We start from the raw sequence: 23,726 nt of genomic DNA, 5'->3' as shown, positions 1-23,726 counted from the left end.
CTGGGCATGAAGTAAAGCACACTTGTTTCTGATGCAGAGGTGACCAGCATGAAAGACTGGTGACTCCTGCTAACAGTTACCTGTTTGTCTCGGTGAGGGAGGGCACATTTGATGGGGGTCCACCCCTGCTGTTCCTGACAGATTGACTGCATTGGACCTCCTCTTGGGACTGTTGGTGGTACCTCACTGCTGTTGACATTTTTTCAGGTTATGGTTTTGCTGGTCCATTCGAATCAGCCAACTCCAGCCACACCAAGTGGCCCTTGAGATTAATCTATGTAAGTCTGACAATGGTGCACCTTCTATCACAGCAGCCAGGGCTGATAGGCAAGGTATTCAGTGGCCCTTTCGTGCTCCCTATCGTCGACAAGCATTTCATATTGTTGAGTGTTGGAACAGCCTCCTTAAAATCAACTCAAAAGATATATAACTCTGCCTCCTTGACCTCCTTCTGGCCCACGTCCATTAATCAGACACTATGATTAGTGAATCCAACTGGCCTCAGTTAGGGATCATGTATCGCCCACTTCCTAGGTTATGATCAGGATGAAGGGGGTGTGAGTTTATATTGAATTTTATATTTTGAAACTTTGGCATATCATCCTGACCGTTCCTAGACATGAGGGGTCTTTCTTTCCCTTGTTAGCCACCCTAGACCTGCCTGTTTGGTACATCCTCTGGGTGGCACCCTCATCAAAAAGGGAAACAGAGGCTTCAAACTTATTCTGGTTCGGCCATTTGAATTTTCTTGTTAGACTGAATCGTCCTGGATCATAATGATATTGATCACCTGATTGAGTCAACTGCTCGCCAAGGCCCCTGAGAGTGGACCTTGTGGGCCACAGTGGGGAACATATGGCCCTCTGTAAGTTTCATAAAAATGGCCTTGGCCCTCTTGCTCTTCACCTTTCTGGATGAAAGGTCTGTGTGCGAGTAGGGGATGATTGGGAAAAAAAGGTGACGTTATAGCTACTGGAAGGTGACAGAGGATTTTGTGGTGATGAGAGGAGAGCAATGACTCTGAATCTGTGCATAGAAGACCTTAGACCTGGGAGGTGTGGTCTTTGGAAGGACATTAATGATTTTGTCTTTAGGAGCCACTCTTAGAACCTTCGTCTTGAAGGAGAATGCCCTAGTGTGGCTCTCCTGTACTGTTGGAAGCACCTTAAGTTTTACTGACTTCTGGCTCTGCTGTCCTCCTGCCAGTCAGCTCTGACATGATTTGAACACTGTTTCCCTTAACCTTACCAAGAAGTCTATTAGCAACAGCAGAAGGTGGCCCAGCTCCTTCGCCTCTCATGCAGAAAGCCTTTAGATGTCTTCCCCATCATTCCTGCAGCTGTTATTCATTCATTCCATGGGGCAAATAAATGCCACTGGTTAGTCGTGTGGACAAACAGAGATTGAATTAAATGGTCCCCAAAACAAGACTAGACTCAGTTATTGGAGCTGAGCTGGGAATCGTAAGGCCTACGAACTGACCTAGAAGCCACTTTGGAGGGACTGCCCACCTGTGCTTCCCCAACTGATGTAGAGCCCACTTGGGGGGCCCCAACAATTGTGAAAAACACTTTTTCTCTGGAGGCTCTGTGTGCATCTTGGAACTGTACTTGTTGTTTAGAAGATCTTATGTTAGGGGTGTCATAAGAGATGCTCAAGTGTTGAAGGATTATAGATCATATAGTCATCAGACAGATGTGGAGCTCAATCCCAAATGGAGCTATGCTTGGTCACTCAGAGGAGTTTCATGGAGGGGTAGCTGACTCATTGTTTATTGTGCCCTGTGGGCCATTATCTCTATCTCCAGTTAGAAAAGGTGATATGAAATTTGTCCTCGATTTTAGGTAATCAATGACACCACCTTGGCCCTGGAATGCATTCAGCCCAGGCTCAACTCACTGGCCAGGGTTGTTATGGATGACAGAATTGCAGTAGGGTTCCTCCTATGGGGCACATTGGCATCCACAGACCAGGTGGAAAGATCAGTACAGAAACTTAAGGATAAAGCCACCTTTTTATCACCACTCAGTAGGTGATAAAACTTTGGGAATCTACAGCCTGTGGATGGTATTTAAGACATGAGAATACATGAATTATCTACGGGGGAAGTATAGAATTTGAAAGGTTTGGGCCAGGTTGTGCACTTTGCCAGTAGCCCCACCTCTGCCTGGCCTGCTCTGCTCCTGCAGATCGCCCACTTGGCTCCTGAGTGAACTGCAGTTTGTCAGTCTTAACAGAAAAAGGAGGAAGAAGACTAAGCAAATGGCAAATATAATTACTGCATTGAAAACTATATGGTATTTATTATACAATGGCATGTACATAATTTGCTAAATGTTTATTTAACAATAGGCTCTCAGGTTTTGGATTTTATATTCTAATATAGGCACCACATCAGCAACCTGGCTAAGGAGGCTGTTATGTTGGTGGAGGCTGTTCAGTTTTGATTCCATATGGTCTTTTTCAGATCAGCAATATGGGAGCTAATTGTACATCCAGAAAATTTAAATTATTTTCCTCTCTCTACGGTTTTTCAATTGTTGTCAGAATTATATGATTACATTTTTGATTTTCTTTTGTTCTCTGTTTTGTTGACTCTGTTTTTTCTCTTAATTTCTAACATCTTTCCTTGGAATTTTTCACAAAGCTGTATGATGGTTAATCAGCCAATCATGAAAGGTGGCAGGAAATGCTGTCAAAGAGATTGGAGGTATGTGAGAACTCTGGAGAGTGTGGGTGCTTGACAGATTACTAGACAGTGTACGAAAAACGAGGCCACTGAGTGGGGGAGAAATGAAGAGTAGAGAGTGCAGAAGCACCCACGTGTGCTAAATGCTTATGGAGAGGGAGCAGTCAAGGCGATTTTGAAGGATGTACCCCAGGAAACTGCAGTAACTGATTTTTTTTTTTTTTTATTTATGTGATTTCTACCATACGTAAAAGTTGTCATGATTCACTAAACTTAATCTCATTTTGCATATTTACTTCAAAGGATATTTACACATTTAACAAGTACCGACGTGGCACTGACACGGTGCCAGTCACAGCTGTAACGTACCGCCTGTCTGCAGTTCATCACAGCTTCACTTTCATCAGAACGTGGGGCAGGCCTCAGGGATTGCACTTAAATCACCGAAAGGGAGAATTGGAGGGACCGTATAGAGGTTTTGGAGGTCAAAGTGCCATTTTCAGTATTTTAAAACATAAGGAAACCAAGCATTTACCCATAATAAGGCTCTACTGGCTTTTAAAAACATCTAGTTCCTTTCGTTTTGGCTATTTTATTAACTCACGTGTTGTACCTACAGGCTATATCATAATAATTAGCAGCCTTGATTGACAGCTATATGCCTGATTTTAAGCATGGGTAATGAAAACAACTACTGTTAAATGAAATACACTTGGTAGATGGAGTCTTCGAAAATATGTGATTTGTGTTGAAAAAATAAATACTATACCAGTGACGCTCTGAGATGGAAACTTTTATTTCACAGACGGGGAAATGGATGCTTAGAAGGAGTGGTTTATCTGTTCGTTCCAGGTCACGTAATTAATTGGTGGCGGTACATTGGGGCTAGAAGGGCATCCCAACAATCTGTGTTCATCAAATGTTATTGAAAAACCACCGATGTACTTTTTCCTCCTTCGTTATAACGGTGTCAAGTAATGGTATACCATTTACTTGTATGATTCTAGGAACACTTGGATGCCCTGATGTAAGCTGAGATAAAAATTATATTTTTCATCAGAAAAACTGTAGTCATTTGTCCTCTTTAAGATTTGAAACTACAACTGACATTTATTTTCATGTTTATATATCCCTTATTTACAAAATTTTCACCACACGTTGTTCATTGCCCCCTCTTACCCCCCACCCCCAGCCCCCAAGATTGGGAAAGAAAATTACCAGCCAGCCAGCTTTTCTTTCATTTATGAAGAGCTTCTCTTGCCCTCCTCAGGGTTTTAGATATGGTTCATTGGGTCTCTATTGTAACAGAAACAGACATAGATTTTTGCTTCAATGACTATTTCATCAGCTCTTAAGAGTTTAGAAAATATTGAATGACTTATAATCTTTTAAGAAAGTAGCTATTTCAGAAGCATATTCTGTTGAACTTAAAAACTTTAATTTATACCACAATAACTCAAGAAGCTCTAACTACTTGAGAAGATTTGGCTGCAAAGAAGACACTACTTTAAGTGATCCTATCCATAACAGGAGCAAAGACTTGAATCTGTCAAAATGAAGTCTCTCAAATAATTAATCAACACGTTTTATTAACTCTAATAGAGCCAGGCAGCTCTCTGTCATGTCAGTATTGTAGTGGCCTCAAAACCGGGGCTGAACATGTGCTGCGGGGTGGAATGTTCGAGCTTATCCAGTTTCACAGCAGTAGCAGCAGCAGCTGACACCATGGGGAGACAGCGCTGTCTTCAGTTCCTGAGGGTGCTGGGGTTTCCACAGTGCTGCCCAGACCTGAACTAGGTAATGGCTTTTCACTCAGTTTCTCCCTTGAAAATAAAAACGACTTCAAGAAACACTTGTGCCGCAGATTCCTCGGAAGGCGGCATTTACTCCTTAGCTGTAGTCTTGATTTTGTACCCTTTGCCTCGCTGTATCATTCAGAGCAACGCTGCAAAGAATCAAGAACAACGAAAGAAAAAGAAATCATCCCCGAATTATGTAGACAGATTGGAGGCAGTCATTCCCAGTATGCCTGTAAATGCTAAATTGAAATATTGTAGGAGGAATTTATGAAACAAGCTTAGTCTTTCTTTTGAGATCTGCAAGACACAATTTTAAAGGGATGAATGGGGAAAGTTGCATAATATTGTTTTCTCTAAAGAAAACAATTCTTTTTTATAAACCATTAGAAAAAAGGGAACCTCTGTACCAGAGAATAGACTTATTTGCATTCTATTTCTTGAATTTAACTCTTTTTGTTTCCTTTTCTTTCCTTAGAACTTAAGGTATCTCTTCTTTTGTAAACATAAAAGGCTTTATTTTAGATAGCATTTTACGTAAAATCATAACCTTTGGGCGAGCATTTCTAATTGTCTTCATCCCTTCCTCTACCTCAAATAAAAATACATAAAAAATGAATTAAATAAAAATGCCTGTAATTATCTCCCCACTTTGTTGGCATGCACGTGTGTGTGTGCACAGGCTTAGGGTAAGAAGAAGAAAATTTTGTACTTAATGGAGAGATGTAATAATGAAAGTGAAATCTTACAAGCCTTCTCCCTCATCCAAAAAACCAAAAACAAAAGAACAAAACCCATAAAATGTTCGTTGGGGACTTTAAATGAGTACCAGTTCTTATTTAATTCTTATTTAAATGAGTACCAGTCCTTAACTTGCCAGGGAGGTATTTTTTCTATAGAAATGCTTTGCTTTAAATGAAGTTAAAGTAAAACATACTTTTAGAAAATTTAAGGCAGGGATTTAACTCTTCGAGTAACTATACCAGTGGGTTGTGTATGTGTCACCATGACAGCAGGCTGACAGCCTAGGAGTCAGGATAAACGCTGTAGGTTGGATCTCACTGAAAGACAGGAGCTGTCGATGGGGATGACCTCTGAGGACAAGTCATCTTACTATAAACAGAAGGGCGTGGAAAGCCATTGGTTGGATCCAAGAGTGTTTACTCTCCAGGTCTCCTCCTAGTTAACCTGAATAACTGGACTGTTTCTGGAGCCCGAAGTTCATGCCGGAGCAAGGTGTTTTTAAGGTTACCTGGGTGTTGTTAAGAGACTATAAGCCTCTCCGAGTGCGCTGTCATCCTCGAACGGGATTTCATTCCACGGACACTGGAGAGTGGAATTTATTGGCTGTAGAACTTCACACACACACGTAAAACTCACTTCCAAATAAAACTGCAATGCGTTTCAAGTTTTCAGACTTTGCATAAGGTGAGTTTTATCTACTTTTGATTAAAGAATTATCATCATTTTTATGTTATGTGGTAAAACATACACATAACATAACATGGTAAGTATAGCAGTTGTATCTTAGAGAAAAATATTAGTTAAAATAAGTGGTTTGGATTTTTCTAAGTTTTAGCACAAGGATGATAGAAGAAATATATATGTAAAAATTGAGCCAGTAGGTCAATATAGAGAAAATCTCTAATCTGCCCTTGCTGAAACTTTTAAATACATTTTGTCTTTATAAAATTCAAATACTGTAACTACGTTATGTTAATGCTGGGAGAAATGCAGGTAATACAATAATTGATAATAAATAGATTACATTTTATTAGAAAACTTTAATTGACTTTGAGGATTTTTGCCTTCTTGGTGCATGCTGCAGGATTTGAAAAATTAATATCAGTTATTTAAATGAAAGGCTTTTTTTTCCTGGATAATTTTTTGCTTTGAAATTTTGTTCTGAATTTGGATTTTTATTAAATTTCAAATACAGTCATTTCAATGATAAGTGTTTTCTACTTTTTAAGAGAACAAATATTTCCCTCTATTTATGGAACCTTATTAGTTTTTTCCTGAAGCCATAATAGTAAGATCACATTTAATTTTAACTTCTTAAAAAAAAATCCTAAATTTCCAGTTGGTTTTACCTTCATTTGGATGTGCACTGGAACATGTGCTTTCATTAAAAAACCTTGATGTGGAAGCCTTCAGTATGCTTTGGTTTAAATTATTTAAATATTTTTTGTATCTTTGAATCTCACGAAGGAAGAGTGTGAATTGCTGTTTTGCTGCGGCAAGGGGCTGAGCTCTGGGTGAACTGTCACGTTAATTGCAGTACCTTAAAGATTTCTTTCATCCACAGCTGAAGAAAGCCCTGTGATGTGGGTGCTATTTTATTATTCTGGTGAGAAAAATTCAGGAGGAGAAAATATTCTCTAATACCAAGTGTCTGTGAGAACTGATTTACTGCAGAATTAGATTGTTTAGGGGACCTGTTTGAAGGAGGGAGGATGAATTATCACAGCCAATAAGTGTTCCTTTGGTTTCCAGGGTCTACTGGGCATCAGTCCTCACTATCCAGTTCCCTGCTCCTTTCTTAGTTGCAGTTACTTTTTTCTGAAATCCTCTGTAATTGAATAATGATGTTGCACTACCTTATTTTGCTTTTGGCGTGTTTGTTTTTTCACTGAAACTTTCCTAAGTTACTCAAATATTACTTATCAAAAATGGCAACAAAAGTAAATACCAATAACTATCTAATGCTTTGTCTTAGCGAAAAGGAGGGAAGGGGGGGAGGAAAGAGAGAGAGGCCAATTTTTAAATCTCTGTTTGATTTTTCTCTTTCCTCCTCCAAGTTCTTTATAAATTACTGTTATTAGAATTTTCAAAATGGTGTGATCTGACTTTTTGAGCTCGTAGGCACCTGCAGAAGGAGGGTGGTTGTGTGTGTGGGGCAGTCTCCCATTTTGCTTTGGGGAAATGGGACAAGCCAGTTTGGAAGGTAATGCAGCTGTTGAAGAAATACAAAAGCCAGATGACTTCATAAGTGCGTATTGAGGAAACCAGGATAAATTGTCCTTAGAACCTGCTCTCAGAAAGCCATTTTAATTAAGGTCAAAGAGGAAAAAATCGTTAAGTATATCTCAATTATTTATTAGGCTCACCTAGATGAGACCTCACTACAGATAGACCTACTCTATAATTCCTTTTCTCTTTAGCCCTTGGATTTAACCGCTGTGTGGCCTCGTTTTACATTGAGACTGCAGAGGGTACTTCATTCTTTATGATAGACAAATATTTAGGGCCACAAAAACTGTGAAGTTACCTGACTGAATTTCACTTCCATCTAAAGGATCAACTTCTGCATTTAAAAAGGCTTGTAATAAAGAGCTTAGCTTGTACTTGAGGTTACACAGTTAATGGGACTATTTCTTCTTACACATATTTGTGTATGTGAAATACGTTTCCCTGGGAACCATTTTGTCTTATGCCCTTAGCTTGAGGGTAATACAAATTGTTACTTCAATTTGGTAGAAAATCTACTCAAACAGAAATTGCATAATTGGTGTTTTTTAGTGTGTAAATTATGCCACAATCTGTATTTATTAACTCTGCTAATGTAGAATTTCATTTTAGGATTAAAACCTGAGTAAAGATGATATATAAGCTTTTTATAACAATGCTTATACAAGATGGATTTAATATAAAACTACTTTAGAATAGATTTTAAAACTCAAAAAAGGGTGCTAAAATATTGTAAAAAATATCAGATTAAAATCCAACATGCTGCAAATACATTTTTTCTTATTGTATATAGTTTAATTTTAAAAATAAAGAACTTGATGCCAGCACCCCAGAATTTTCTCTTTCTAAAAGCTGCTATTTTAATGGAAAATCAAGAACTTAAAATTTACAAAATTTGAAAATGGATCTGTCTTTATATACTTCTTTTATCAACATGCTGTGCCAGAAATATTTACATCATATGTAAATTAATCTACAGGTCTTCAGATTAATCTACAGATATATACAGATATATGCTATTCAATTTAAAATTGCCTTAAACATTTTATTGTTTACGTTCTATCCATCAATTTGTTTTTAAAGTTAAAGAATTTCTCAATTTTCCTTAAGAGTTATGGTGATACCTTTGGGCTCATTAGGAGAATTTTTACATATTTGTTGAAAATATCTTTTAAAGTTTATATATGTATTCAAACTTAAGAGATTTTTAACAGAAACTTTTACTAAAGTTATTACATATAATTCAACACATATATTAATAAACCAGACCATCTCTATATTAATTATTGTTTAAATTGAAAAGGTTAGTTATCAGTTATACCTAATAGACAAATGATGTTGGGTGCACTAGAGTATGTTACACAATGATTGATATTTGTGCTTTAAAATAAATGATAGCTGATCTCTGCCTGTGGCCATATTCTTTTGAAGTGTCACGACTAAGATGAGCTGAATTTGTTAAGTGGTGGAGGGCTGCATTGTCTGGGGGCCTGTTGTGCCTGGCAGATCATGATAAATGGGGAAGTTTTTCTTAACCTTGTGGCCAAAACATTCCAAGATCTAAAAAAAGAAAAAGAAAAAAAACCCAGCAAGATATAGAGATGTTGCTAAAAACATTAGCAAGATTTCTCTATTTAGGGGGATAGAGTCAATTCTTCAGATTATTTTTAAAGCATTATTTGTGTGAATTCATAAATCTTCAGTTGAAGGGAAACCCGAAGCTGAAGGGTTTGATATTTAATACTGGTGAAATTCTTCTTTCCCGGCTCAGTGAGAAAGTGTACAGTAGAGTCAGCAATTTAAGTTTAATTGCAGTGGATTCTACCAAATTAACATTATACTCATTAAGTACTAGGTCTTGGTTTACAATGAATATTCCATTTTGTTCTTTTGTTGTTTTAATACCATCTGTCTTGTGACACCCAGGACTGCAAAGAACTATGTAAACAAAAAGTATAAAGGAGACCAAGCTATATGGGTAAATATCTGTTAGATGTTTATACAGCACAGTTTGTGAGAAAAAAATCCTTTTAACATTTATCATATTTGTGCAAAGTATTACGGCTGAACAATCCAGTCTTGCTTCCAAACTTGGCAGAGTGGGGGGACTTTCATATGAGCTGTAACGGGATACGGTAAGGCATCTTATGGTCCATTTCGTGGCATTTTAAGTACTTTGTTACCTTTGATATAGTCCCTGTTGGGTAGTAGTGAAAAAACATACCATTAGGAGTTTCAAATTTTCCTGAATATTTCACGTAGTATATGTGGAGTTTATGGCAGGTGACAAAGGACAACGGCATAATTAAGGAGAAAGTGCGGTTCAGAATTCTTGAAAAGCTTATGTGGTTTGACATTTGATTTAGTGCGTATAAACTGTACATAAATAATTATGCTTTGTTTCCCTGAGTCATTGTTACTAAGTTGCTTTTTAACTATATCCAACCTTACAATGAACTCTGAAATAATTTGAACGCCATTGTGATAGTTGTAGTTGATGTAGAGTTATAGCCTATAGGATTTTTTACGTTTAGAACGTACTTCTTCCCCGGTGTGCGAGTTTGTATAACCCCCCGCCCGCAAACCTGGGATCTGGAAGGCCCCTGCATTAAAGGCGAGAAATCAAGTAAGATCTTGCCTATGGCAGTTCAATACTAGAGGGTAAAATAATTTCCACATCAGGTTTTTAGTAGTGGATTTTCATGTATTAACCCTCTAACTCTACTATTAGTGTATACGTTTATTTTGTTTACTGTTGCAGTTACAGAGTATTCAATTGTATCTTTGTACTTTATCTGTGTATGGCAGTTAAAGAAGAGGTATAGCAATTTTTCTTTGGACTGAAGTAGACGCAGACCTTCAGTGATGCAGTTAAGTTCTCTCACTTTTATCGTAAATAAGTGGTAGCGTGGGCTTTTGGAAACTGATGCTAGGTGTTATGGGGGAGAAGCTTGGGCAAGCAATGACAAAGAGATGGAAAAGGGATATCCTAAGAAAAAAGAGGAGTAAAGAAACTTTCCTAACTCCATGAAAAGGATTTCAGAAATGTATGTATTTTAGCTGCAAGATTTTTGTTTCTAAGGAAGAATGACACTTTATAAAAATAGTTTTAGATTATTTAGTAAGTAGATTTTTATAAAGTCTATTTCTAAGACTTTAACTTTTTGGCCAGTGTTTGGCAAAATGGCATTTTATTTTTTGGTAAGCCTCTCAAATTTGTATGGGCATATTAAAACAGAGATATATTTTCAAAGACTCTATGTGACAACTTTTGTATTCCAAAGATTTTTCTTGTGCTTTGAGTTTGTAGAGGTCAAGAACTGAACTGTAACATATGTGAAAAATGTAAAATAAGTTTTGTTGAGAAATGTGGAGACATTTTAGTTGAAGCCAGTTTAGATAGTATCTCTCTGTTTGTATCTGCATGAGACTAGCAGCATAGCGATTCTGTGCTGATCTTCTCAATATAAATTATATTTACTTGGCTGCACAAATAATCATAGGTTATCACATAAACGTGTGCATCTTATGCTAAGTACTAGAGTGGTATTAATTTGTAAACATTATATTCAGAAAATGAACATATATTTTCTTTCACTACTCTAGGTAAATAAACAATAACTTTTGGCAAAGGCCTCTATTGTAAAAATTATATATTTTTTTATAATTTGTTTATAATTATATATTATATATTTTGAAATTGAATATTTCAACTATTATTATTTTCACTCAATTTTTAGATTAATTCATATATCTGATTTTATATTTTCTTAGTTATGTTACTATGTGCATTCTGAAGTAAAATAGAAAAAGACATATTTTAATTCATATTTATTTAATGCTGCTGACTAGAGAAGAGGGGGATCTGGGGAAACCCATCCAACTCTATCAGTTGGTTCAACTAATTGAAAAAAATTAAATGTGTAAAAAGGATTATCTAGTTGAGATATATTAAATGAGAGCATAATTTACATTCTAGAATAAAGCTAGAATAATTATAAGAAAATACTTTTTAATTCCATTATATAATTTAAAATTCAAATATGACTGACTTCTAAGTATTAGAAAACAGAAAAAAAGTCACATAACATTGATATTTCAAGAAGTCTCTTATTTTCACTAAATCAGAACTTAAAGGTAATTAAAGTTAGCTACTCATTCTCAATCAGACAGTTATTTACAATAATTTTATGCAACCCAGTCATAAAATACATTTTATAAAGTATACATTAATACAAGACTCTAGGCATTGACACCCTATAGTATTTGTAAAAATATTGTTTATTCAGTCAGATTCACATTTTATAGAGTATTCACATTTGAAATACAGCCAAAGCTGGCAATCTAAATTATTGTTGTTGACAGTAATTCTGTATCAATTTCTGTATTGACGGAGAGTTTTGCATGCAATAATCTACAATATAATTTGCATTTGGGGGACAAATTTTATTTTTATATCTATCTTTTTATCCATTGTTTTCCTTAAACCATAATGCATTCAAATCTAATTTACGTTGTGTTTCCTATACAGTCCAGTGAAGAAATAAAGATTGTCTTACATACCACCCATAAAAATGTATATAATAAAAATGCGTGTAAGTTATTCATTACATCAGCAAACCTTCACTGCTGAAGTTTTCATCTTGAATTTATAGTTGCAGAATTGATCTTTTATTATCATAATATAGTATGTTTTAAGAATTAATCATTAAAGTTCATTTCAAAACAAAGTGAAGTTACAAAAGAGGTCTTTTCAAATGTCTTCTTCCATTATTCCAACCTTTACATTTTTTTATCATCTTTAATTTTTCAGGACTTATAAACAGCAAGATTAAGTAGAAAATAATTGGGGTAATTGGTTCCAGCTTTATTAGAAGATGGTAGATGGGATAAAAAGAAACTTGTTCTTCTTTGCATTTTTTTTGTGAGTTAATTCTGTTTTTCCTCAAAAGATTGTAAGCTTCTCAAAGCACCTAGTGATTATAGAATATGAAAAAATTTAAGATGATGTTTATACTTCAATTTCTTGGTCATAATGCAAAACATTCTAGAGATTACATTTTGTGCATATTTTTTCCAGACGTTTAAAGTATTAATTATTGTGAATACCAAATCCCAGATTCTTTATAATTAGTTTACAAAGTGCAATTTATGTTACTCATGTACATACAGCCTAAAAAACTTGAAGAATGAATGGTGTTGTGAAATAGGAACAATAATGTTTTATAATGGTTTAACTAATGAAATATTGTTGACCAGTCTTTTCTTCCCCTTTATTCTGCTTTATTTTCTCTCGACACTTAGCACTGATGACATTACGTGTTTTATTTACCTGTTTTCGCACTTATTGTATGTTTCTTCCACTAGAATGCATGATCCGTGCAGGCAGGCTTTTGTTTGTCTAGGTCAGTGCTGTTCAACAGAAATATGGTGCAGGCCATATAGGTATTTTAAATATTTTAGTAGCTGTGTTAGAAAAGTAAAAGGAAATGGAAGACATTATTTTATTTAACCCAGTATATCTAAAATTTTATTTCTCAATATAAAAAATATTGAGATATTTTCTGTTTTATTTTTTCATACTAAGTCAGTCTTTGAAATTCAGAGTGCCTTTCACTCTTACAGCACGTCTCAGTATAGACTAGCCACATTCAAGTTCTAAATAGCCACCTGTGGCTAGTGGCTACTGTGTTGGACGGCTCAGGTCTAGTTCATCTCCATGCCCAGAAGGGTACCTAGTATACTGAGGCATTCAGTAAAGGCTTATTGAATGAACGGATCCTAATATTTCAGACATAAAACAACAACAAAAAGACAGAAGCTGTTTTTCACATTAGACCTTTTTTGCAGTTTTGGGGGGGTATTGGTGGTGGCGGTGGAGGTGAGAGGTATTAGGATAATTTCTTCAAAACTCCATTTTACTTTGCTTATATGGACTTTAAATGTTACTAGTGCTTTGTAAAACCTGGTTACTTCAGTAGTCCAATTTAAAAGATTTGCTTAACGGCTGATGTATTACAAGAAGTAACTAGTGGGTTCTTTATGAATTGTTCCATGGAATGTTAGTTCCAACTCCTAGTTTTAAAACAACTTAATAAAAGCAACTGGCAAGGGGCCAGCCTGGTGGCGCAATCAGTTAAGTGCACGCGCTCCACTGCGGTGGCCCAGGGTTTGCGAGTTCGGATCCTGGGCGCTCACCGACACACTGCTTGTCAAGCCATGCTGTGGTGGCGTCCTGTATAAAGTAGAGGAAGATGGGCACGGAGGTTAGCTCAGGGCCGGTCTTCCTCGGCAAAAAAGAGGAGGATCAGCATAGGATTTTGGCTCAGGGCTGATCTCCTTCACACACACACAAAAAGCAACTGGCAAATCATAAGCGAGAAAGAAAGGCTTGATGTATAGCATTCCGTGCTAACTCCAGCCCTGTTAGCACTAGCTGTGGGACACTGGACGAGTGGTTTAACCTATTTGAGCCTTAGTTTTATCACTTGTAAAAGGAAGATTTCATCCATCATACCTGTCTTCATAGATTAAATGAGATTACATATATGCAGAGTCCAGCACAGTGTGCAAAAGAATAATTGCTTAATAAATGGCAGCCATTATTATTATGATGCAATAAAAAATTGAACTTTTAAATATTAGGATGTTTTGATCTTCATTTTAAACATTTTAGTTTATGTTTTATGAATTTTAGGTTCTTGGCATGTACTGGCTAAAATGCCCTCATAGACCTGGATTTGAAGTTTTTTACACAGCTTGCTTGCAGATTAATGTTTCTGGTTCTCAGTAGTATCACCTGTGAATTGGGGAAAAATAGCATCTACCTAAGCCTTGTGCCTGGCATATAGTAAACACTCAGAAATTTTAGCTATTATTCATTCATTCATTCAAAAAATTCAGTGTTTTGATATATGTGTGTTCATTACATACTAATAGTTATTTTCTTAAAATAGTTAAACTTTTATTCTTTTTTGTCTTGTTTGATTTTGCATGTACTTTTATAACATTAAGTAGGCTTAAAATTCACATTAGTGCAGCCAATTAGATGCATTTAGCACTATTCATCTTTTCCCTCTTGACATATTTTTTGCCCACCTCTTTGTGTGTTTTATGAAAACTAGGATTTGAATTTAAATTATGGGCATGAAATTCTGCCTCGTTTCTTGGCTAGCTTGTTTCAACTTTATTCAAAACAAATTCAAAACTAAATTGATGGTCCTTGGAGACAGAAGACTCTGTATATTTTGTAAGAATATTCTTTATTCTGTAACGTGTATGTTTCAGCAGTCACCACCTAATGAAGTGTTGTTGAGCTCTCAAATGGGAGCGTGTGTCCACATTTAGGTAAAACTGTCCATTTGGCTTCTAATTCTGTGACAAAGACACTATAAACATATAAGTTTCATAATGATTCATTTAACTTTTCTCCATCAATTCAGAAATAAGATAGGATTTTGAAGTATTTTAAAGAAATCATAAGTTAACATTTTTTTTGGTCTTTGGTATGACTAAAATTTCTTTTCAAGGACAGATTAAAAGGTAAGATCATATTCTACTTTATACTTTGCTTCAATCAACAACAATATTCTGCCAATTCTGTCTCAGAAATGTCTGTCATAAAGGTCCCGTCAGCTCTCTCCCCATGACTCCTTGTCTTAATTCAGGTCTTCACCATCTCTCACCAATGTATTGAATGACTCACTTAGTAAACCAGTGTATGGGGAGTGTCTTAGTCCATTTGGACTACTCTACCAAAATATCACAGACTAATTTACAAACAACAGAAATTTATTTCTCACAATTCTGGAGGCTCGGAAGTCCGAGATCAAGGCGCCAGCATGGTGGTGTCTGGTGAGAGCTGCGTCCTGGTTCATAGCCAGCACCTTCTCGCTCTGACCTCACTTGGTAGAAGGGCTATGGGGGTCTTTTTTATAAGAACGTTAATCCCATTCATACAGGCTTCACCCTCCTGATCTAAGCACTTCCCAAAGGCTCCACTTCCTAATCTTTGGGGTTAGGATTTCAACACGTGAATTCTGGGGTGATACAAACATTCAGACCATAGCAGGGGGCATCTGCTCAAGGCTTGGGATGTAGTGATGTACAAGACCATTGCCATTTCTGCTTTCATGGAACTTCTACTTTCTCTTCTGTTGCATTAGACTCTTACCTGTCTTCAGCCCTCACCTTGCCCCCTTCCACACCATCTCTACCCAGTCTGTTTCTTAAAACTCTTCAAAGATCTTGTTCACCCAAAGATTAGATTCCAAATTCTTTACCATTTATAAGGTCTTCATAATACGGTTCCTCTGGCAAACCCCATGATGTTGAAATACCTACCTTTCTCCAAAGTTAGTCTTTGAGGCCCATATCCTTTAAGACTCAGTTCAGAAGTCACTTCCTTTGTGGCCGTCCCTTCTTCCTTTGACTGCAGTAGGTTGTCCTCTGAATACCCACAGCACTGCATAGACCTCTCCTATAGTAGTCATGGTATCCTCAATATTATTCTTTCCTCATTTGACCATGGATGAACTGAATGAAACCCCTGAAAAGAATCACTTTGAAGAATGCATAGCTAAAAGAATATCTGTATCGACTTCAGTCCTTCATCATGTACTTGTTAAGCGTTAGCTGTGAGTCTGGAACTCTGTAGGTACTAGATTACTAGAAAGTAGTCAATAGATGTGCTCTCTGCCATCAGTTACTACGTGGAGAATAAATTAACGTAATTGGAACTTTCTGGTTAGGTTTTTGGAGAAGGATGCTTTGTAAAGCCATGGGTATTAAAGAAAAACATTCTTTGTTTTTTAAACCACAGGAAGCTTGTCTGGTTCTGAGCCTTGCTTGGGAGTATATGTCTAGTTTGCTGTGTGGTCTGGAGCTTGTTCAGTCAGGCCCCAAGTCACATCATCATAGTCTTGAGGAAAGTGACTTCACTTTGAGGTGATTTCTGCATATTCATTGGGCAGTTCCTATTGTTTCTGGTGATGAATCAGGGAGGAAAAAAGGGTTTATTCTGGTATCCTTCTCTTTTAGTTCTTATTTTTCTTGGACAAATTTTTAATGGACATAAGACTTTTGTGGGTTTTGTAGTGAATTTTATGTTTGTGTTTTAAGAAAGGTATCCCTTTTTTCTCCTTTCCTTTCCTTTTCTTTTCTTTTTTAACTAATTACTCTTGAAAACATTTCTTCACCCTTCCATCTCATGGTGCTGAGTTCCATGTTCAGAGCATAGAAGGGACATAATAGGACAGGGATGGTAACCTCTTTGCTCATCAGTTCTATTTTCATGTTGTATAAATGTAAACACAGGATGCAAAAGAGAGGACAGTTAATCAAGCAAATAGTTGATTTACCAGATTATAAAAATGTCTAGGCTTAGAATTGAAAGCAAAAGACATAGATTTTTGAAAGTGTAGGCGTTTTTTGTGTGTTTGATTTTTAAGCATTCTTCTGAGTCAGAGGAGGAAAGAATTGCTTTGTGAGCTGGAAAGACAATGCTGCATCTTTAAAATTCAAAACTTGGTCTTAAATGATGCCATTCATATTGCAGTTCACACCCCTGGTATGTGCCACAGTGAATATTCAGTGGACTTATTTTTCACTTCCACGCTACATACTAGAATTTAAAGCCTCGGATTCTGTAGGCTGCATAGATAGATTTTGGCAGTATAAACGCCTAGAGTATATGACAGTGGCCTTGTAAATGTATATTGTTCATGCTACATATTCTAAGGGATTTTTGAAATTGAGTCTACTTTGTATATAATATACCATTAAGACCATAATAACCAGATATAAGTATCTATGCTTGAAGATAAATTATGAAAGGCCGTGGATTTGTGCTTTACCTTTTTTAGAGAATGTGTCACACACTATGGTGCTAAATGGGTAGCATGTCCTAGAAGTAAAGGTTATTTTCATTCTTTACCTTTTGTGGGTTAAAAACCACAAAGTTGAAATATAGTCAGCAAAATGTACTGCAAATATATGTGAGAAGTCTGTGAGCAAGGCTGAAACTTAATTGATATGGTGAGAAATATATAAAACATACAACCACTGGATTGAGAGAATGAAAATTAATATATGAATGTTTTAGCTAATGCTGCGCTTTGCCCCCAGAACCTGGTGTTTATTATGGTGCGCTTTAGTGGGAGACAGAAAAGGTATCAATTGGAAAAACATTTCTTAGTGAACTGAGAACAGTATGGCTTTCTAGTTCCTAAGTGGGAAACCTGGTTCTTTGGTTTCTTTGTTCCTAGTTAAGCTGGTCCCAAGCTATTTTAGCTGAACATTTTACATACTAATGGATTCTAGGGAAGTGCCTTTGGCAGCTGTTCATGGGATAATAATGAAATACACTATTTAGTGTATTTCACTATTACATGAAGCAGGCATGGTGCTGCTGTAAAACGTGGGAGTATTTTATAGAGATCTTAGTGAGCAGAGCTGTATTTGCTTTAAGTTTAACAAGTGTGTGAACCTGAGTGAGGAAGTTGTATTTTCCTATGAAAATAACTGGTGCTCTTTTCTTATAGGTGAAGAAAACGTGCACAGAATCAGATGTTTCAGAACCTCAGAATTCCAGGTACGGTAAAATAAAGGCCAAGACTCTGCTAAGAAAAATTGCAACTCTGGAGAACTAATAAGATGCTATACTCCAGATACTACTGTGATTTGAAACACTGAGTATCTTTAAGAACTTATCTGTATGGGAATTATTTATGATACTGGCTAGGGTGCCGTTAATCTTACTATTAATAAAGAGAACACTGATTGAAGTCAACTTTAAAGACTAATAGTAGAAACATCTCTAGAAATACTTGAAAACGTGTTCCCTTAGCATTCATTATTTTATGTCCACCCTCGTTTTTCCTTCTAATCTCTTCTTATAATGTATTCACATCTGAAATTTTGCCAGAAACTGAATAACTTTCAAATCTATGTTTACCAAAAAAAAAATACAATAGTTAGTTTTCACTCAAACGTTGCTAGATTTTGAGAATGCTATCAAATTGGAAAAATCAAAATTAACTTGGCATTCTCTTTTCAGTTATTTAGAACCTATGGAAATGATGAATTAAAGTGGTCAGGCCATGATATACAGGAATTGAGCACCATTTAGTTGTTTGTGGTTGGACCAGATGTCCAACAGATTTTTTTTAGGCCTACACATTCTCATTTCAAAATTCAGGCCTCAATTAAGTGGATAAGTGAAAAGTATTATAAATACCATTACAATAAAATAATAAAAAATAATATGATATAAATGATATAACTTAACCTCTTGCATTGAGAAATTGTATGTAATGTTGAGATGTTATTTCGTCCTACACCCTCCACCATATGATGGCTTTAGTGATATTCTTGGTACAATCAAACAATACAGCTCTAGGTAAAATGTTAGTGACCACCACGTTTTCCTTTTGGAGAACAAGTGTATATTATGTACTGTTCATTTACAGTTTGAGTAACTCTGCCCTTGTTTTATTTAGTATGATATTCCTATAATTAATTCCTGTACATATTACATTAAAATGATTGTATGTGGTCTTTTCTTTTGGATCATCAAAAATATATAATATTATATAGGATTTTTGACATTTGATCTTTGTCCTTTATAATTAGGTATCAAAATAGACCAAATAGTTTTAGCTTATTGGAGCATTAGGAAATGGAAGAACCGTTAAATTTTTTCCTACAAAGCAGAGTAATTCCAGGATGCGTGGAGAGAAGGAAAGGCCCACGCTCTGTTCCTTGTGGGCATTGTCTTCCTCATCACCTTGCTGACCTCTATGAGTGACCTACCTGTGACTTGTCATTTAAGTAATTAGATAACATTTGCAAGCAGCTGCAATATAATTATCCTTATTATTAATATATCACATCAAAATTTCTTATCCTTGAGGCCACTCAGGATTTTTTGGACAAATAGTGTTATGCTTGAATAAATTTTAAACAAGCAGAAAGCTACCAGAGTTGTTCAGTGTTCACAGCTGATATCAATAGAGAAGAAACAGCGAGTTCAGAGCTCAGTGTATTTAAACCCGGAATCGTTCTCTTTTATCTAGCAAATCCCAGCCCATATGGCCTTAAAAGTACAATTTTATTTTTAAGGTAAATACTGATTATTTTTAAAAGACTGTTTAAAATATATTTTGTTATTTTATAATATATATTATAAATATTATTTTAATATAATATATTAGTATGATATCTAATATACATATCAGTTGAAGAGTGTCTTGACTTCCTGGAAACCAGGAGTTGGTCACCATGGATTAGCTGCTTCTAAAAGTTTCCTAATCTATAATTTAAATGGGTAAAATTAGACAAATCAATTTGTAAGGACTCTAAAGTTCGTGATATCAGAAACAAAAAAACAAATAAAAAAATCCTAAAATAAAATCTGAGATGGAAACACCCTCAAGATGACCTGTAATCATTTATTGGTTCCATGTTGCACAGACATTTTGGTAGTGGCTGGTCTCTTGTCCTAATGTCTGGTACAAGGTTAGTCTCCACACCCTAGTAGTGTCCGTAACAGAAAGATGTGGCTATTCTTGGATTCTCTATTTATTCATGGATATTAGGTCTGGGAGTGCCAAAACGGCACTTAGTTAAATGCAATGATGGAATGCCAAGAAGAGAATAAAGATATGCTAAAGAACATTCTGCACAAAAAGGATACAATAACTTACTGAATAGTCAACAAATCAAAGAATGCCAAATATAGTATTTATTATATGCATGTACTGAGGTTCAGTTTTTATAACCTATCAAAAAAAAAAAGAAACCCATACCAAAATGCCTTTATTGCAGACACTGGGCAGCATTACTTTAGCATATACATGTATCAGTACATTCTTTCTTGCTCATTAAGAACCACAAACGTTCATATATTCTCTCTCTCTCTCCCCCCCCTTCCTCCCTCCCTCTCTCTCTCCCTCTCTCCCTCTCTCCACCTCCCCCTCTCCCTTCCTCCCTCCCTCTATACCCCTCCCTACACTCCATCCTTCCTTCCTTCCCTCCCTCCCTCCCTCCCATCTCCTCCTTAGGGTGTGTGTGTGTGTGTGTGTGTGTGTGTGTGAGAGAGAGAGAAAGAGAGAGATTGATTGATTCAGATTGAGATTTGAAGCCTGGGGCGGCTAGGTAATTCTATTCTAAACAAATCTCAAGTAAAGAACTGAGCTCAAAATGAAATTCTGTATCAGCGTAAAATGCATGTGAGCTGGAGACCCACTGCCTTATAAAATGCTGCCTCACTTGGAACCTAAGCTACTATCATTCATTTATTTAGCTAACTTTATAGTGTGTTGGTTTTGGATTTGAGCAGATTAGAATGAATGCAGATGGAAAGTGTTTTTACAGTAGGGAAGTAATTAAATTGTGTGTGGAGACTGTCAGGAAAATTCTTGGAGTGACATACGTGTATCAGCAAATTCTTTGTCTCACTTGGCCTTAATTCTTCTTTTGGAAAGAAACACTTGGACTGCAGATGGTAGATTGGGAAAAAGAGAATTTACAAACCCATGCCATATAAGGAAGGTAAAAATGTCTCCCTAGAAATCATGTTATGTGTATATGCTAAAAGTCAGACGTTGGAGACACTATTTTCTCAGTTTCAAAAAACTGTATTGAACTTGATATCATATGGAAAGGGATATAATGTACTTCTTAGAAAAATTGACGTTTCTTAAATATATTTTTTTTATTTTCCTTTGTGTTGCTAACCATGTCCAGAATATAGTATTGTTGGCCTTTGTTCCTAAAACTGTTAGCCATAAAATGGGTACATGAGAAAACTAAAATTTATATTTTTCTCATGCTTTATCTTACCTTAAATTAAGTCTGTTATTAGATAAACCATCTTAAAATATAAACTGAAATATCATTTTTATGTTGATTTTGTTTTTTCTGTGTTCTTGGTGGCTTTATTTGTGTGGATTTGTGCTCATTTGAGCCATCACTGAAATTACATGGTTCTTGTTTAGTTGTAATATAATAGATAGCTCCTCACGGAAGTTTCTATGAGCCTCAGTTTTTTTTTTTTTTTTTTTTTAAGTCTTCTACCTTCAGTCCTCTTCATTTCTGATGTGAGATGAGGAAGTAATTTATTTCATTCTCTAATTGCAGTCTTGATGAGTCTCGTGGAGTGCCTACCTGTTGGAATAGTCCATCACGCCCACGTGATTTCTTGGTGATCTTCTGTTTCTGTTTCTTTTTCCTTTTTGGGCCGATAACTAGTAGAGCGTTTTCAGCAAGAAGAGATCACAAACATAGAAAGGAAATAAAACTCAAATCAGGCAATTTTGTTTTGTGCTAGTTCCGGTAATTATGGAGTAAATGGAAATAAAAATTTTGGTGAAATTGGGCTGTGAAGTGACTTCTAGGAAACATACCAGTTATTTCCTGTTGCTGCTTCATCTCGTCCTGGCTACAGCACTGCCAGCAGGTTGCGGTAAGCAGATCTAAGGGAGAATATTAACACGTAGGAACTACTTGCGGTCGTATGAGCGAAGATGATGGTTTTTCCACGTGGAGAGTGAAGAGATTCTGTGGGTCATGGTGACAGTGGACTCTTCCCTGCTTTATTGGTTAGAGAAGTTGGGTTTGCCGAGAACTTAATGATTGCCTGAAATCAGCCGAGGCCTTAGCTGTGTCTTCTTGACCTGGTCTGTACTAACTGTACAGTTACCCGGAGAAACACACAGGATGGTTCAGCTTTTAAAGAGGCATTGGAATTAGTCTCAGTTTACTATCTCATATTGAAGTGAGCCTCAGGAAGCTCATCTATTCAATGTGTATGTGTAGAAGTTTAAAAAATGCAACTAATTCATCTTATGTAAATAGTTATGATTTGACAATGTTATATTTTAGGTATTAAGTTATACGTGGTTATACAGTTGTGCATGGTTATTTGTTTGTAAAATAATTGTTGCAGCACTTCCAGCAAACTGAAGTGTGTATCTATATATAATTGCCTGTCAAAAAATTAAATATTATATTGTTTTCATAGCAGTGAAAGCTGAGGGCGCCTTTGGGAAAACACACATAGTATTTCACTCTGTCAAATCAGAGGTCCATTTGGCCCAATAGTCGGTCGCCAAGAAGCATCGAAAATCATTACTACCAGGGTGTGTTTCCTCAAACTTGAAAATTTCAAGATGTAGTTCCAAAAAACTTGGATTCTCCCAGTAACACAGTCTCGCTGTACTGCCCATGGAATTCTGTAACCATTTCTCAGACTTTGTTACATTGTTATCATGTACTATCTTTTTGACTAATGAACCCAGAAAATTACTAATTATAATGCAAATTAATTAATTCCTTCTAGTTATCTAAAACCACGTCTTTCAAGTTAGATGATATACTTCCCCTGAAAATGATAGAAGACTGATAGATATTCTGAGGGTGTGAGGTAATTCTTTTGTTTGGGTATTTGAAGATCTAATCAAGACTCCGTCTATATATTTAGTAAACCTGAGTCGTAGTATAACGTACTCTTTTTTGTCCCCATTTGGAGAGTGTTGTCTCATTTCAAAGCCTGGCCTCATGTGGACACCTCTTTAGTCTCTTCATCGTTTTGGCTAGCTTTCACTGGAGCTTTTCTGAATCGATTTCGCCTTTTCTGGTCTGTGTTGATAGATTCCTGCAGGTGTGGAGCAGCTGGGGTTCTGAACAGGAGTGGATCATGTGTTCCATTGTGCTGTTAATCGTCTCCTCAGTATCTGGGATATCTTGACCCTGTTGGTCATGGTGGCATAGTGAGCTGATTTCTTCAAATAATTGTCTGAGTATCTGCTAAATCCCTGGTATCAGTGATAATTGAAGAATTAAGGAAAAGTCTCAAAGCAGATGATTGTTTCCTCAATGCTTTGTCATCCATATGCCCGGTGAGGCCTTTCCTCTAATTCTTGGGAACTCCCGGTAATTTATCTTTCTTAGCCAGCATGGATGAATAAATGAGAGCAAAAGAACACATGTGCAAGACCCTCACACATTGTTGCTCGCAGAAGAGTTGCTGATTATCTGTTTAAAACTGAACAAGACTGATCCTTAAGCCCAGGAAGACAGAAGAGTAGGCTTAACTAAAGGGAAGATCCTCACTGTTGACACTCTTCACTCACATACATGTTTTTAGCCTATTCTTCCCCATTTTCACATCCCTAGGTCTTATTCTTGATCTTTCTGCTTTCCTTTCATTGCATGTTTTCTTGCGTATAATCTCTGTTCACCACTTTTGACATGGCCCACGACGCCTAGCT

At 36.3% G+C, this 23,726-nt stretch overlaps 1 long non-coding RNA gene across 1 annotated transcript in view; it reads left to right on the top strand.

Moving 5' to 3' along the window:
* LOC131420646 (uncharacterized) overlaps nt 1-18,048 on the top strand; it is a 135,246-nt gene extending 117,198 nt beyond the window's left edge. Inside the window, exon 3 of the long non-coding RNA XR_009223608.1 lies at nt 17,997-18,048. This is a non-coding gene — a long non-coding RNA (uncharacterized LOC131420646). The remainder of the gene's footprint in view (nt 1-17,996) is intronic.
* Nucleotides 18,049-23,726: the final 5,678 nt, after the last annotated feature.

This window comes from Diceros bicornis, chromosome 23 (genome assembly GCF_020826845.1).
Source record: "Diceros bicornis minor isolate mBicDic1 chromosome 23, mDicBic1.mat.cur, whole genome shotgun sequence".
Taxonomy (NCBI): Eukaryota; Metazoa; Chordata; class Mammalia; order Perissodactyla; family Rhinocerotidae; genus Diceros; species Diceros bicornis.
This window is presented reverse-complemented; position numbering and strand designations above follow the sequence as displayed.